The sequence below is a fragment of the Antrostomus carolinensis genome, unplaced genomic scaffold, assembly GCF_000700745.2.
Source record: "Antrostomus carolinensis isolate BGI_N321 unplaced genomic scaffold, ASM70074v2 scaffold33574, whole genome shotgun sequence".
NCBI lineage: Eukaryota > Metazoa > Chordata > Aves > Caprimulgiformes > Caprimulgidae > Antrostomus > Antrostomus carolinensis.
Genome location: NW_010313401.1, coordinates 1 through 5,083, shown reverse-complemented (window position 1 = coordinate 5,083; position 5,083 = coordinate 1).

Genomic DNA, 5,083 nt, shown 5'->3' with positions numbered 1-5,083 from the left:
CACACCCTAGATATAAGTAAATAAATAAAAATCAAATACATAATTAGCATTTCAGAGGAGGAAAAAAGATAACAAAAATATGGTTTTGCCTGCCAACTGACTGAGAAAATGATGCCTTGCCTCTCATCCTGCCATGTGCAAACACAGGCACACAGCTGAACACATCTGTCTTCTATTTGCAGCTAAATCAGTAACAGAAAATTGCTACACATTTTCAATAAGGGTATAATCATGGCACACCAGAGCATTTCATTACTTATGATTGAACAAATCCCCTTACATTACACTAATTAAAAGTTTCTTTGGAAAAATATAAAGGAGAATTCAAGTTTTTCTGAAGACTGTCTTATGGTTCCATAATCTTACATTTCAGTTAAGGAAGACAAAACTGTACTCAACTGGATGACGGCACTTTTCACACTTCAGACAATATTGCTCAACCTACAGCTTCTTAGCAAAGAACTGAACTAACTAATGCTAAATCTCTTCTTAAATACGGACTCACCCTTGAGCTGAAAAATTCAAGATTTTAATTCCTGGTTGCTACAGTTCCTTTACAGCTCTAGTGACCTGCACCCTTGTCACCATATTTGTTTTCTTACATTTTGTTGCACGTATGCCAACAAGGACAAAGTATTAGTGACACAAGAATTATTACTTTTATATTTTCTTGCTTGCAAATTTGTTTCCCTTAATAATGTAAGGCTCAAAGCACACTTCTGCATATAACATAATCCCTACCTTCAAACTGAGAAACCGCGTATTTAAAGACCTGAACAAACTCCCAATGGCCTTACCACATCTTTAATTACAGGAAAGAAAAGAGAGAGGATTCTTGAAACTGATGACTTCCGACTTCATGCACATATGCTATGTAAACACATTTAAGGTTTATATATATATAATACCTTTAATGCAATGGAACTACAAAACAAATATTGAAGCACTCCCAGCATAAAAAAAAAAAGTACAATGCCAGTTAAATATGTTAAAAACCCATAAAAGATAAAGAAGCAAACATCAGGGTTATAACAGAAACATAATCCTGAGAACATCACAGCAGTGACAACTTTCCTAGTAGCCTAAATACTTTCACCCATATTCACTGTGATCTAAAATATGACATTTTCACTTCAAACTCTTACAAATTCATCAACTGTGATGTTCTGACTGCTGAGAATCTCCAGAGTCTGAATGCATAAAGATCAGCCAGTGGCAAAAAACCATTTTGTATGGGACAATATGAGCAATCTGTATTTGTAAAATTCCATATTAGCATAACGTTCTTTGACATTGTTTGGTCTGTCAATACAGAGAGTTTATTTTATTTTTGTATAATGGACCATCATATTAAGAGCCTTATTGATGGCTCTTTAGAGGCGTGAACACTTGTGTGCAATAGAGAAATGACTTGCTCTTACATCTGTCAAGCTGTGTGTCCAGTGTTGTGCATACCCTAAAGCACAAAGCCAGCTACTGACTGTAGAAAATATTATTTATTCATTTGCCAAATCTTAAACTGTGCTACAGACTAACAGTTCTACATGAGTAAATCTTTCCAGACAGATTAGTTTGTAAACCAGCATAAAAAAAAAGATACTTCATCCTGTATTAGACAGTTCACACTGGACAAATTTAGAAATAAGTGTTTTGAAACAAAGAAGAGGGAGGAGAAGAGAAGAAAAGAAAGCAACCATTTTGACTATGCCAAGAAATTAGGAAAAGTCAAAAAATACCCTGTGTAGTAAGTTATCAAAAAGAAACTAATAGGCAGAAGGGAGAGTCCTCTCAATCAAGAAACTTTTGACACTCCCTCAAACTAGTCAAGTGTAAATTACACTGAAACTAGATCTGAGAGTATATGAAATTAGTATTCTACTTCCTTGTTGAGAACGGAATTGTCTGTACAGCTATCAGCCAACACCATCATTTCAGTACGCTCAGTTAAAAAATTCTGGAGGTCGGGTTTCATATATCGGAACTGCATGAACTATACAGAATGTAAATGTCCCAAAATAAGTTTAAAAACAAATGTATGAGTTTGGGAAGTATATGAGCCAAACAGTCAGAATACTGAACTGCTAAAAAAAAAGAAAAAAAAAAAAAGGAAAAAAAATCCCAACAAACAAACCAACACCCAAGCACCACCAAAACAAAACCCCCAGTATTTCTGCTTTGTAAAATACCAAATGCTTAGCAAAGATTCTAGATATTATCAGGACTTCTAGGAAAATAGAAAGAGTTCAAAAACCAGAAGTATTCACATACTGATGTAAAATTCTGTTTTTAAAGCATAAGTTACAATTCCGAAACCTCACCAATACTAAGTATATCCTAGAGTCTCTGTCATTTACCTACAGAATTTCTTATGGATTTAGATAATACACACGAGCTAACATGCTTATTCACTTTTATAGTTACTGAAAAAGGGCAGCATGCCTGTTAACTCTATGCCCTTCCACCAGCACTTGAAACACACCCGATATATTCTTAATCTAAAAGAACCTGCTCTTAGTTTTATGCAAGCGTTCCTGACTCATACTAGAAGCAGCGTTGGAAAGCCAGTGAGTAACAATATAATATCCTTCAGAGAAACTTAAGAAAGTTTTACTCTATCTTTTATTCTTGTTTGCAGCTTTAGAAGGGCCATAAAAAATCCTGGTTAATGTGATACTAAGTGAACCGCTACTAAAAACACAGTTTCGCAAACACTTTACACCAGCATAAGGGAAGGAGAAACAAATCAGTTCCCCTGTTGTTTATTCTCACCTTTACTCTGCTCTTTCTTTTGAGTCAGCACAAACGTTTACCTTGCCACATAGTCAACTCAGTGTGGAAACTAATCTGGGTTAAAACTAGACTCAGAAAGGGAGGGCAGCAGGAAAAGCAGTTTTAATTTGGGTTGGTTCTGAAACCAGTTCCAAATTCAGCCATTCTTGACACGATGCCTCTTCCCTTTTGCTAGGAGAAGCGAGACAGGATTGCTTCCAGCAGCAGCACTGACTGTGAAGTACTGGTGAAGCCAGGGTGTCAATACTGAAGCCATCACATCACTCTTCACAGCAACCTTTCCAGACCCACTTCTTAGAATATAATTTTCTTACCCTACTATATGCTACTTAGGAAGTAAACTTGCTTAAATTATGAAAGTATCAGGCTACAGAGCATTTTTTTTTTAAATTCCTTTCACTTTTATGGTGGTAAGAAAGGGCCCACCTTTGTACTTTCAGTTTCAGTAATTTCAGTTCCTTTGTCTCTACAGTGAGTCTACTTAAGAGGCTGAAATAGTTTGGGGCATTACCTGAAGGGCTTTTATAAGTTTGGGTAGGAAATCCTTTGTAGCCTGCAAGTATTTAAAGACTCTCTAATGTGGATTATCACTGTCATATCTACTCAGAAAGCATGAAAGATGTTTTACTTGTAGAATATGCAAGTTTCAGCTTTGTATTTTTATTTATTTTTAAAATCAAGTTGGTAGTTAGTTTGTTATGCAATTCTGAACAGCCTCTTTAGTTGCCACTTCAAAACACTTACCAAGATGCTCTAGCGCACTAGAAGAGGGGAAGCAGAGGGGAAAAGTACATTTCAAGACATGGGATTTAAGGCAAGAAGGAGTGTGAAAGCTTCAGCTCATCCCTCCAGCTCAGGGTGAGAATGACTCCTACAGACAGGACCCTAACACTACGAGAACACTACCAGGACACATGCACACATTCAGTCATTTAGAATTTTAAAATTTATTATATTTTCTTACTGAATTCCCTTAAGGCATGAGAAGAGCATAGTTACTGGTGTTTTTTAGGTAGGTACATCTTTTAACAGTGGTCTTGCACTTTTCAGATCAAAGAAGAAAGTTACTGTGATCCTAAAAGACATGAGTTATCTGCAGGGAGTTTTCACACTGGAGAATTCTAGAGCCAAAAAGTACAGGGAGTACTAGGATGACACTTGAAAGACAGACAAGGAAAGCAGGACATGTAGCTAAACAAGACTAGAAGCATTTCCTATCTGAATGGGATTGCTGGTTGACAAAGATGCTGCTGAGGAACAAAAGAAAATTTGAGATAACTTATCACTCTCCTACCTCTGCCCAGACAAACAAGAAACCTAAGCCACAATATATCTTCACCCCATGCACACCCTTCCCCTTATCTTTTGTGGGTATGAGGCAACTGATGTGCTGCCACTGCAAAGCCACTGACCTGGTAACGCCACAACAATAACATCTTGGGAGGGGTAAGGGGACAAACACCGGGGAATTCAGAACAGTACTGCCAATACTTTCACACCATCTACTGCTCAAGGACTTCTCAATAGACAAAGCTAATACTAGAAGAACTGTGCATATTTTTAGTAATGCCTTTATTATAAGAACATGTGAAAATACAGCAAGCAGAACAACAGGCTTCAGTTTCAAAACTCAAAGAAATCAGATTACAAGCGTGTCTGAAATGTTTCCTCCCTATTCTTGTTCTGTTTGGATACAACATTACTAATTGTCAGCCCTCCGGACAGCTAGCATCCCTTTACTTATTCTATGTATTTCTGACTCAGTTCTTCCTCAGTTCCTTGACTGTAGCTCATTCTAGCAAGTTTAGGTTTGTTGTGAAGGGGGGAGGTGTGTTTATTTTTTAAGTGTTTCAAAAGTACTTCCATTCTAAAGAACAACAGACAACACACTAGGATATTTATGCAAAAATATAATTAGCAAGACTCATGAGACTAGAGAACACCCAGACACGGCTTTACCTCTCCACCTTGCTTAATTCCTTATCCTTTCTGATTTGGTCCTACCCGGGTGTCAGTGTACTCTGTCACATCTAACAGATGTGTGTTTGACACTATGAAGAAAACTTAATCAAGGTCTGACTTTCCAAACTTGAACACTCCAGTACCAGAACTGAAAGCGGCAGGAAAATCTCAAAAAAAGACTTGGAAAAGATATATCATTTTGGACAAAACCAGATGCATGAAGGTTTTTACATGACAGATAACCACATGTTTCTGTTTGCGACAGAAACTAAGGACCTAAGGAAATGCCCTTACAGAAAATAATCTCCTACAGCGCTCAAACCCCGACCCG